At 37.9% G+C, this 12814-nt stretch overlaps 1 protein-coding gene across 2 annotated transcripts in view; it reads left to right on the top strand.

The window, feature by feature from the left end:
• Positions 1-12814, top strand: part of LOC123516604 (TELO2-interacting protein 2-like) — a 71656-nt gene that overhangs the window by 28357 nt on the left and 30485 nt on the right. The gene's annotated exons all lie outside the window — the stretch shown is intronic.

Raw genomic sequence — 12814 nt, 5'->3', positions numbered from 1 at the left:
GTGTGTGTGTGTGTGTTTTGTATGTTCCAATATTCATGAATTACAGTAACATTTTTGTGTGCAATGTTAAGAGAAAAGATGCACTGAAACTAGTGAACTTTTGCAACCTTAAAACAATTTGCAAAGGACTTGCAAACATTAGGTAGTGAATGTCATACTCTTAAACATTTTTTTTTTTTTTGAGATTATCATGATTTCAATTGGTCATCTATCATTTTAAGGCCAAGTTCATTGTCATAACATGTACAAGTATAATTAGAAAATTATGATTGTCAGAAGTTCTCTAAACTTTGAGCACATTTTTCCCTCTAAATTTTGGCATGAGTGACCCTTCAAATGTGGAATGCCTCATATATTTCAAATTCATTAGTACTTGATTTAGTTTTAGATCATAAAGAAATCAGTGTAGCAGCTAAAAATGAAGCATCAAGTGGAGCTTTCCACACTCATTAATGTACCATGAATGTCATGTAACTATAATCCTAGATCTTGACACAGACATCCTCATCTTACTGTACATTTCAGGGGTGTTACATTGTATTTTGGGAGTGATATCTAAATCTAACAAACAAATTAATTGGGATCACATTTTTATTGAGAATATTTTAGACCAGTATTCTGTTTTTTTTTTTTTTTTTTTTTTTTATGGAAACCAATTCACACACACACACACACACACACACACACACACACACACACACACACACACACACACACACACACACACACACACACACACACACACACACAAATAGATGAGGGGTACGAAATAGAAAGATATAGATATAATAAAGCAAATTTTGAAGAAATAAGGAGATACTCTAAGGCTGTGAGCTGGAAATATTTTGATGATGAAAAGGATTTGCAGGAGAAATGGAACAAGTTTATCAAGATATATAATACTGCAGGGGAGAAGTATGTACCGAAGTGAAGAGTAAACTGTTAAAAAGGGAAGGAGTGGTACAATGCTATATGTGAAAGGGCTAGACAGTGCAAGACTAATGCATGGAATAGATGGAGGAAAATGCGAACGCAAAGTAGATGGAAAGATTATGTTGATGCTAGAAATGAATGTGTGAGGATTATGAGGGTTGAAAAACTGAACTATAAGAAGGATATAATGGACAAATGTAAAAGTAACCCCAAAATGTTTTATAGACATATAAATGGAAAAATGAAGAAACGAGAGGGTATAACTGGCCTGAGGGTTGATGGAAAACTATATGAAGAAGTACAAGAAATGGCTGAGGTGATGAATGAAATGTTTCAAACAGTCATTACTGAAGAAGGAGACTTTGACTTAGCAGATAATGAATTGGATGAATATAAACTAATTGGAGTAGAGGTAAATCAGGAGGATGTTATGAGACTGATGGAGAATCTAGATGTAAATAAGGCACCTGGTCCAGATGGAATTTCAAATTGGATATTGAAAGAATGTAGGGAACAGTTGGCAGAGAAGATTCATAGCCTGGTGAAGACATCGTTGTTGCAAGGGAAAGTACCGAAGGACTGGAAAAGAGCAAACATTGTACCTATATATAAGGATGGTAGTAGGGAAGACCCTTTAAATTATAGACCAGTATCACTGACGAGTGTAGTGGGGAAGCTATGTGAGAAAATTATTAAAGACGCCTGGATGGAACACCTAGAAAGCAGCAATGTGTTGACAAACTGTCAGTTTGGTTTCAGAAGAGGAAGGTCATGCTCCTCAAATTTATTGTTGTTTAATTCAAAAGTAATAGATGTTGTACAGGAAAGGGATGGTTGGGTAGACAAGTGTTTACTTAGATTTAAAAAAAAGCTTTTGACAAGGTACCTCACAAAAGGCTACTATGGGAGATTAAGAACAATGGGGGAGTTGGAGGACAATTATTGGAATGGATGAAGGATTACCTTAGTGAGAGAGAAATGAAAACAGTGATAAGAAATAGTAGTTCTTCCTGGCTAAAGGTCACTAGTGGAGTACCTCAAGGGTCAGTGTTGGGACCAGTCATGTTTGGCATCTGTGAATGACCTGCCTGAAGGAATTGAGAGTTATATCAATTTGTTTGCAGATGATGCCAAGATAATGAGAAGAGTGAAAAATGTAAATGACTGTATGAAACTGCAAGAGGACCTTGATAAAATTGGTAGATGGAATAGAACTTGGCAAATGGAATTCAATCTGAATAAGTGTAAAGTCATGGAATTTGGAAAAAGTAAATTACAAAATGGAAAATTTTAGTTTGGATAGGTCTAAAGAGGAAGTGGATTTAGGGGTGACAATTACAGAGGGCTTAGCCCCAGACAGGCATACAATAAAACCTCGCTTGACGAACGTCTCTAAGGACGAACAATTCGGGAGACGACCAAAAAATTTGTCATTATATCGATCCAGGGGACAAACGACATTTTGGGGGACGAATGCGGTTAAACAGCTCGCCGGCAGGTGAGCCGTTTGTGTGATAGCCAACCCGGCTGTCACACAACAACAAAACAAAACATAAGCACAAAAGAAAATAGAAACAGGAACATACAAAAAATATTACATAACATAATCTCCGTGCCACCACGATATTCTCCTGTTTTTCCTGGGCATGGTGATGTTACCGGCACGCTCTACTGTAGCTTCCTCAGCGTTATCCTTGCTGCTCTGGTGGCTCTCAGCGTTGCTGTCATCATTATCCTGGCCATGTCCAGGTACTGCAGATTGTGGCACATCCATCACAGCTGTTTCCTCGCTCGCCTGGCAAGGAACACCACCCTACTGCCCGCTTCTCTCACATTGAGCATCACCTCCGAGGATCAAAGGAACTTCCTGGCCACATACCTTTAACTTCCCTTCTTGGAAGTCCAAACTTGTTCCCACACATGTGGGAGAGTCTTCTAAGGCAGAGATGAAGACTGGCAATCTTTCTATGTTTCCCACGCCGATGTTCACTATAACAGGGCCCCACATAGCAGCACTGACTTGTGACGCTACACAGCTGTTGTGTAGCTCTGGCATGCTGCGCACATCCAAAGTCCTCTCTCATGACTGTCTTCTCGGATCTTGTCTGTCTTCCTCCCCATCCTCCTCTCTTCCATTCCATCATGACATCAACTTCCAGTCTCTTTAGTAAATAACCTTTTCTTTTTTATTAATTTTATTATCAATTTGATAGCATTTAGGTAAGTAAAACAATTTAGGCTTTCTATAATAATTTCGTTCATGTCATGCATACATTAAAGGTCTATTTTGAAAGGGTTTTATGGACAAAAGTGTGATTTTTTTTTTTTTGGTCTGGAACGGATTAATGGTATTTCAATACATTCTTATGGGAAAAATTGATTCAGGGGGCGAACAAATCAGGTGACGAACAGGATTTAGGAACGAATTATGGTCGTGAGCTGAGGTTTTACTGTATAAATAAAATCACAGGAGAAGTAACAAATCTGCTAAGGAGAATTAAAATGGCCTTCTCATATTTGGATGGTGATATTATGAAAAAGTTAATTAGTTCTATGATAAGACCAAGACTGGAGTATGCGGCAATTGTGTGGTTCCCTCACACTAAGAAGAATATTAGAAAATTGGAGAGGGTGCAAAGGGCAGCCACCAAGTTAGTACTGGAACTGAAGGATTTGACTTACGAGGAGCGGTTGAGTAAACTGGAAATTTCAATACTTGAAAGTAGGAGAGAAAGGGGAGACTTGATAGGTATTTATAAAATGGTGAATAACCTGGATAAAGTGGATGGTGACTTTTAAACCTGGAAACAAGGGGACATGGAAAGAAATTGAAGAAGGTGCAGTGTATAAGAGACATTAAGAAGTACAGTTTCCCTCATAGAGCTGTGGACACCTGGAATGGATTAGATATAGACATCGTAAATGCAGTCAGTGCTCACAGTTTCAAAGCTAAGCTGGAGGAAACAAGGTATAAAGACGGGTCAATATGAGCTTGCTTCCCTCCCGTAAACTACAACTAGGTAAATACAACTAGGAAAACACACACACACACACACACACACACACACACACACACACACACACACACACACACACACACACACACACACACACACACACACACACACACACACACACACACACACACACACACACACACACACACACACACACACACACACACACACACACACACACACACACACACACACACACACACACACACACACACACACACACACACACACACACACACACACACACACACACACACACACACACGTCCACACACGCACACACACGGAATCAGAACATATGCTATCGTGTAAAAACCAACAGTACATTGAAACTCCTATCAAAACATATGCCATCATGTAAAAACCAACAGTACATTGAAACTCCTGTAGGACTAAGGAAACTAACTGAGGATACCATGGACAAGGATTTTTCTGGATTTAGGGACAAACAAGGTAGTATGAGAAGGTTGATCAACGTAGAAAGGGAATTAAGGTATATGAAGGAAGGGATGTCTAGTCTGATGGACAAACAGGACTGACTGACAAGGGAAAACACAAAGCTGAAATTGGGATTGGTAGAATGTAAGAAGGTCAGTGCAATCAATCAGGGATTAAAAGAAGAGATACAAGAAATAAGGAAACAAAATGATGTACTAAAAGCCACATGTCAAGACTATGAAAACTCCTTAAGGAGTTTACAGGTTAAAGTGCAGGATAGGATTGTGGACAGGGTAGAAGGTGGATTGGGTGAAAACAAGCTGAAGGAACTACAATATAAATGGAAGCAAAAACAGGAAGAGGAAAAAGTTCAATTTTCGGAAGTTGTAAAGAGACAAATTCAGAAAAACATGAAAGTCACTGTAATTGAAGTAACTAAAGAGAAAGAAGGTCTGGTGTGGGATACAGTGGACAAGAAAAAAAGCTTCTTGATTTTTGGGATGAAGGAAAAGAAAAATCCAAATAAATTCACGAGAGAACATGAAGAGAAAGAATTGGCCAAAACTGTTATCAAACAAGTACAGGACAGCACACAAGAACTAGACCAGGAGGTGAAGGAAGTGATCAGGTTGCAAAGATACAATGAAGGGGGTAGGACACCAATGAAAGTGATAATGAAATCTCAAGTGGCAGTAAAGGAAATTATGGCTAGGAAAGGGAAGTTGGCAGATGATACTGAACACAAGAATATATGAATAAAAAGAGATATGAACCTAGAGGAGAGGGAAACGGAGAAAGTGCTAAGAAGTGAACTTGAAAACTTATTTTCACTGGTTAATTTTCTTTCTGGTATTTCAGGTACAGTTCCACCACCCCCATGCAACTCCCAACACCTCCCTCTTCAAGCAGGTCATTGCCAACTTTTCTGGCCACACCTTCTTGTTCTGGGCTCCAAGAACCCCCTGCAACACCCCACCAGTCAAAATCTACCCCTGCTTCACAACATGCCCAGAAGAGGATGCGATCCCTGTCATTTCAGGATCAGTGTTACAAGAAGACAATGGTGTTGAAGAAGGAGGAGCATGATTTACACTTTTCTAATTTAAGATTAGAAAAAGAATGCCTCCTATTAGAGAGGCAAATAAAAAAAATGAAATTAGAACTGTTAGACAAGAAGTTGGATAATCAAATAAAATTAGGAAATTTATTAGATCAGTGGACAAACCACGGCATAGTGGTTAGACATATTCACGAGTGATGTAGAATAAAAGATTTCATAGATATCTTACATGTACAGTTTTATTAACCACATCAATGTTATCTGTTCAAACTTATGAAATACTCTTAAAGGATAACATATTTTTAGTCTATTGAGGAAGAATCTAAAAGAAGTCCCTGATGTACCATTGCCGTGCAACATTACCAGTGGCCTGCCCCTGTACATTAGGGTTGTATTCCTCAGGATCATCATCATTATGAAAATCTGGATCACCATCTGGCATGGGTACTTGTTGCTGTATAGCAATGTTATGTAGTACAGCTGTTGCAACTATTACTGCTTTGCTATTTTCTTAACAAATGTGCATGGATTTTCCAACACAGCTGAATCTCCTCTTCCATACACCAAAAGCTCATCTGTGGTGCTCTTAGAGGTGTAAACACAAAAGGACGGCAGGCATATCCAGCATCGCCTAGTAAAATTCCTCTGTGTGCGCCACCTTCCATCTCTGCACACAAACGACTCCTAGCAAATATGTTGCTGTCATGAGCACTGCCAGGCCATCTTGTAACTATATTAAAAAACTGGAGCTGGGGACCACACACTCCCTGTACATTTATTGAGAATTTCCCCTTCCTATTTCTGAATACCTCAGAGCGATCTCCAGGTGGCTTGGAGATTACCACATGAGTGCAGTCTATGCATCCAACTATTCCTGGCATGCCATCTATATCCTTGAACTCCTCCATCACCTGCAGGCTTTCATTATGTGCTGGCATCTTGATAAACTGACGCCCATGCATTGCAATTGCTTTCGATACACGGCTAATGCATCTCGACACTGCTGCTTGAGATACCTCAAGGCAGTCAGAAATGGTGAGCTGGAAGCTGCCAGTAGCCATGTACCGTAATGCAATTAGCACTTGAAAGTGGTGTGGAATTGGAAGGCCTGTTAAAGAAAATGTGAAAGTTACATGATAATTCAATGAAATTCATGGTTTCCTAAAAACGAATAATTGTCTGGAAGAGAACAGACTGGTAATAATGAGAGAAAGGATGGTATTAAACTATCAAAGTTATTGTCAGTAAATAAACACAATTCACATACTGTATGTTCTGATGCTTATGTGGGAGTTTACATAATGTAAGCAGAGTTAAGAAATTTACACAATGATGTAAGATAAAGTTGTTGCATGTATTTCTATGTGCAATTTATATACCAGCCACATATTTAAAATTTTAAGCATTTTTGACACACCTATAAAAGGCTAGGTAAATATGCAGAATAGGTCCTCCTTCAGAATCAATCTAAAAGTTATACTAACTGTTCTTAATACATGAGTGAAGGTTTTAAGGAGCAGTGTTAGGTTTGTTTAGATTTTGGTAATTATGCAGAATAGGTCCTAACCAAGCGTAACCTGATCTAACCGATCCTTAAGTAATCTATCCTAACCTATCACTGCTCATTAAAACCTTCACCCATGTATTAAGAAGAGTTAGTGTAATTTTTAGGTTGATTCTAAAGGAGGACCTATTTTGCATACTATTTACCAAAGTGTACAACCAAATAAATTGTTCAGCTTACCTCTGTTGCCTTGCACTTCAGGTAATTGTGGAGACATCTGCTCAATCACTGTCCTAGTAGCCTGCTTGGTGAGTCTGTACCGGGAAACAAACTCTTCCTGTGTATGGAAATGAAAGGGATCCATACGATCCTTTAATATTCTTCTCGGTGCCCGTTGGTGTATGCGATCTAGGTCACGTAAATGTGGAAACATGCTGAAAAGAAAAGTACACAATGTTATTTCCCTGGCTGTGACAGCACCTGGATTTGGCTGTTATAATATATACAAACTGAAAACATATAAATACCAGATTCTCATATCAAAAATATTTATTTCTATGAAACAAGCTAATGTCCCTTATAAAAAACATGATATGTGTACCTGCAGAGGTTATCGGTGAGAAATAAGCTGGTGTGATCGCTGTGTTTTGTTCACCTTTGTTGTGATGTTCCAGCTATCCTTGAGGTAGAATTGCTTCGACTTTAACTGTAAAAAAGTAAACTGGAAAGAGATGGAAGTAATGAATAATGCAGGGCAGTGGAGCGAGGAAGTGTTACAGTTGACTATGGTTAATACAATGGATCAGTGGGTGGAGGAGTCAACAAGGTACAAAGGAGAAGAACAACCATCGTTCCTTGACCTAGTTTTCACAAAGAAACCAAAATCCTCAATCATACAATACCTTAGTCCAATGGGGAGAAGTGATCATGTGACATTAAAGATGCAAATTCAGGAAGAAGATGGATAAGTTACAAAGATGACTATAAAAGAGAGAGATTAAATTATGCAAGAGTGGATTTTGAAAAATTAAGGATCTATTTTGCTGATAATGAGTGGAGAAATATTATGTACAGAAAGACTGTACAAAGGAAATATGACTATTCTTACAGAAATATAATGAAGAGTAAAAAATTTTTACCTGTTTATAGAGTTAAGAAAAAAATACATGCTTGGTACAATGCTAGATGCATACAAGCTAAAAAGGCAAAAGATAAAGCATGGAAGAAACTCACAAAACAGAGAAATGACTATAACAGATGGCAGCACAAAGATGCCAGAAATGAATATATTAGAGTAAGGAGAGAGGAAATATCATATAAAATATCATGTAAAATGATGACTAATACAACCATGGCATTTCAGTTCATGAACAAAGATAAGATAAAAAAAAATCATCACAAGCATGATATGTCCAAAGCTGGAATATGCAGTTGTGGTGTGGTTTGCAAGCTCTAAAAAAGATATAAGAAGATTAGAACGGGCACAAAAGATTGCTACAAAGATGGTGCCAAAACTAAAGGACCTGACACATGAAGAATGACTGAAGGAAATGGGACTACCAACCTTACAAGATAGAAGAGAACATGGGGACCTAATAACAAGGTACAAGATAGTAAACGGCATTGAAAAGATAGACAAGGAAAACCTGGTGCTGATGGCAGGAGAAAATGGAAAGACAAGAGGACATGTAAAGAAGATCAGGATGAGGCAATGTGTTAAGGATATTGGAAAATACAGTTTTCCACACAGAATGGTGGAAAAGTGGAATGCATTAAATAATAAAGTTGTTACAGCACATAATGTGCATAACTGTAAGGAAAAATTAGATAAATGGAGACATGGAGACAGTACACTATGACCCTCGCTCAAACCCTGTACAATACAACTAGGTAAGTACAACTACGTAAATACACACACCCAGACCCTAGCAAATTTGTGAGAGAAAGAGAGAAGAGAGAAAGTTGGCTAAGAGTTTTATTAAGGATTGGAACATGAGGTGGAGGAAGTGATCAGATTGAGAAAGTTAAGTGAAAGGGGAAAGAGACCACTGAAAGTGAGAATGAGATCTCAAGTGGCAGCAGAGGTGATAATGGTAAGAACAGGGAGATTAGCTGAAGATACTGAATTTTAAAGATAAATGGATAAAAAGAGATATGAACCTGGAAGAGAGAGAAAAGGAGAGAGTGCTAAGAAATGAAGCTAAGGAAAAAAACGAGAAAAGGACAGAGTTCGAGAAGAAGAAATTCTAGTGGAGAGTTCTCGATATGAGACTGAAGAAGTGGTATCTTCAGGAAAAGAGGTGATAATGGAAGAGGCAAGAAATTATGACTTACACAAGTATAGATGGGTTGCTGTTCAGTGTTGGAGGTTAGAGACTACTTGTAGGAGAAACAATCAGATGTAATGTGCATAGTAGAAACAAAGCTAAATGAGGAGATCCATGTTAACTTTAAGGAAGTGGAATATAAAAGTTGGAAAAGAGACAGAAAAGGAAAATGGGGAGGAGCAGTGCCAATAATGATTCGTAATAATATATGTGTAGAGGAAGTGCACTATGGGGATGCCATGGCAGAAGTTATGGGAGTAACAATCAAGACAGAAGAAGGAGAAAAAAATGGAGAATCATAGTCACATGTGCCACCAAAGACAAATACATAGAAAGCAGAACATAAGAAAATGCAAGAAGAGGTGATTAAGTGCTTGGATAATATGATAAGAAAAGATGGAAAAATACTATTAGTAGGAGATTTCAACTACAAAGGAGTAAACTGGAGAGAGATGGAGGTAATGGGTAATGCTGGATCATGGGCAAGGAGATGTTACAGTTACCTATGGTGAATAATCTGGATCAGTGGGTGGAAGAATCAACACGGTACAGAGAAGAAGAAGAACCATCATTGCTTGACCTAGTATTCACAGAGAAGCTGGAGCCCCCTCCCAGCATACAATACCAGTCTAATGGGAAGAAATAACCATGTAACATTAATATTGGAAATGTAGGAAGAGGATGTGATAAGATATAGAGAGGACTACAAAAAAGACAAATTTAATTATGCAAGAGCAAATTTTGAAAAGTTTAGGCAATTTTTGGTGACATAGAATGGAGGAACATTGTGAATGGAAAGACAGTACAGGGGAAATATGAACTATTCCTACAGAATTATAACAAGGGAGTGAGGAAATATGTACCAAGCCTGGTACAATGGCAAATGTATAGAAGTTAAGAGGGAAAAAGATAAAGCATGGAAGAAACTCAAAAAGCAAAGAAATGAAACCAGCAGACAGCAGTATAAGGATGCAAGAAAATAATATATTAGAGTAAGGAGAGAGGAAGAAAAAAACTTTGAGAAAGAAGTGATACGGAAAAGCAAAGATGAATTCAAGCTTTTCTACAAGTACAAAAGTAGTAAGATGAAAAATGAGGAAGCAGTAGAGAAAATAGTTGAAGGAGGGAAGACATACCAAACAACAGTAAAATAATGAATGAGAGTTTCAAGACTGTTTTCACTGAAGAAGAGGATTTTGCAGAACCAAATAGGACATTGCATTGTCAAGGCTTGTAAGAAATCATAGGGTACAAAGAAGAAATTGGAAGACTACTAGAAAATTTGGATGTCAGGAAAGCAATAGGACCAGATGGTGTGTTGGACTGGGCACTAAAGGAATGTAAAGATAAATTCTTAGAATCAGTTTGGGAAATGGTTACAAGCTTATTAAAGGAAGGGAGAGTACCACTGGAATAGAAGAGAGCTAACATAATCCCAATATTCAAAGGAGGAAAGTCAGCTGAGCCATTAAATTACAGACCGGTGTCACTTAGCCATGTTGTAGGGAAGATATGTGAAAATGTTATCAAAGAAAAATTGGTTGAGTATCTGGAAGAAAATCAATTTATATCATACAGACAATTTGGACTCAGGACAGGAAGGTCATGTGTGTCGAATTTATAAAGTTTCTACTTAAGAGTAGGGGAAGGACCAGAGAACAGAGATGGATGGGTGGACACTGTGTACCTAGACATAAAAAAGGCTTTTGATAAAATCCCTTATAACAGACTGCTTTGGAAATTGGAGAAGATAGGAGGACTGAGAGGAATAATATTAGATTGGATAAAGGATTATTTGAAGGACAGAGAGATGAGAACTGTGATCAGGGATATATACTCATCCTGGAATAAAGTACCAAGTGGAGTGCCACAGGGGTCAGTGTTAGCCCCAATTATGTTCCAGGTATATGTAAATGATATACAGTATGGAGTGACCAGCTGTATTAATTTATTTGCTGATGATGCTAAATTGTTAAGAGTAATTAAGACCTGAGAAGACTGTTTGCTACTGCAGGAAGATAAAGACAAAATTTATGAGTGGAGTAAGAAGTGGAAGTTAGAATTCAATGCCAATAAATGCCATGTAATGGAATTAGGAAAGAATAAGAGAAGACCAGTATGGAATTATTTGATGGGAGAGGAACAAATAATGAAGACTAAAGAAGAAAAAGATCTGGGAGTGGTTATACAAGAAACTCTGAGCCCCAAAAAACACACAAGTAAAATATTTGGAACAACATATAAAATGTTGACTAATATTAGGGTGGCATTTCATTACCTGGACAAGGATATGATGAAAAAAATCATTACGATTATGATACGTGCACAGTTGGAATATGCAGCAGTGGTGTGGTCACAGAGCTTGAAAAAGGATATAAGAAAATTTGAATGGATCCAGAGAATAGCTACAAAGATGGTGCCAGAACTAAAGGACCTAACATATGAAGAAAGGCTAAAGGAAATGGTACTGCCAATCTTACAAGATAGAAGAGAAAGAGGGGACTTAATAACAATGTATAAGATAATTAATAGCATTGAGAAGATAGACAAGTAAGACTTGGTGCTGGTGACAGAAGAAGCTGGAAGGGCAAGAGGACATGCAAAGAAGATCAGGAAGAGGCAGTGTGTGAAGGATATTGGAAAATACAGTTTTCCACATAGAACAGTGGAAAAGTGGAATGCCCTGAATGATGAAGTTGTTGCAACATATAATGTGCATAGCTTTAAAGAAAAATTAGATAAATGAAGGTATGGAGACAGGACACTATGAGCCTTGCTTAAACCCTGTACAGTACAACTAGGCAAATACACACACACACACACACACATCATCATAAAATGCTCAATAGAAAATGGCACAGTACCAGTAGAATGGAAAAGAGCTGAGGTGTTTCCCATATACAAGAGCGGTAGAAAGGAAGAACCTTTAAATTGCAGACCAGTATTACTAACTAGTGTAATATGCAAGATGTGTGAGAGAGTAATAAAGAAACAATGGATCGAGTTCCTTGAAGACAACAACTTATTATCAAATAGCCAATTTGGTTTTAGAAAAGGTTGGTCGTGTGTAACAAATTTACTGAGTTTCTACTCTAGAATAGTTGAAGGAGTACAAGAGAGAGAGGGATGGGTTGACTGTATTTATTTGGATTTAAAAAAGGTGTTTGATAAAGTGCCACATGCAAGATTACTGTGGAAATTAGAGGAGAGGGATGGACTAAAGGGAAGCATATTGAGATGGATGGAAAATAATTTGAGAGGGAGAGAAATAAGAACGGTAGTTAAAGATATGAAGTCGAACTGGAGAGCAGTAGAGAGTGGAGTGCCACAGGGATCAGTATTGGCGCCAATACTTTTTCTCATATATATATAAAAGACATGCCAGAGGGTGTGAAGTTACATAAATCTGTTTGCGGACGATGCGAAACTGTGCAGAGTTATAAAGCAAAAAGAGGATGTGAAATACTGCAGGAAGACCTAAATAAAATCTGGAAATGGAGTAAGAAGTGGGAGATAGAATTCAATGTAGACAAAA

The sequence above is a fragment of the Portunus trituberculatus genome, chromosome 41 (assembly GCF_017591435.1).
Source record: "Portunus trituberculatus isolate SZX2019 chromosome 41, ASM1759143v1, whole genome shotgun sequence".
Taxonomy (NCBI): Eukaryota; Metazoa; Arthropoda; class Malacostraca; order Decapoda; family Portunidae; genus Portunus; species Portunus trituberculatus.
Note: the sequence above shows the minus strand (reverse complement) of the source record. Positions and strands in the feature narration are given on the sequence as shown.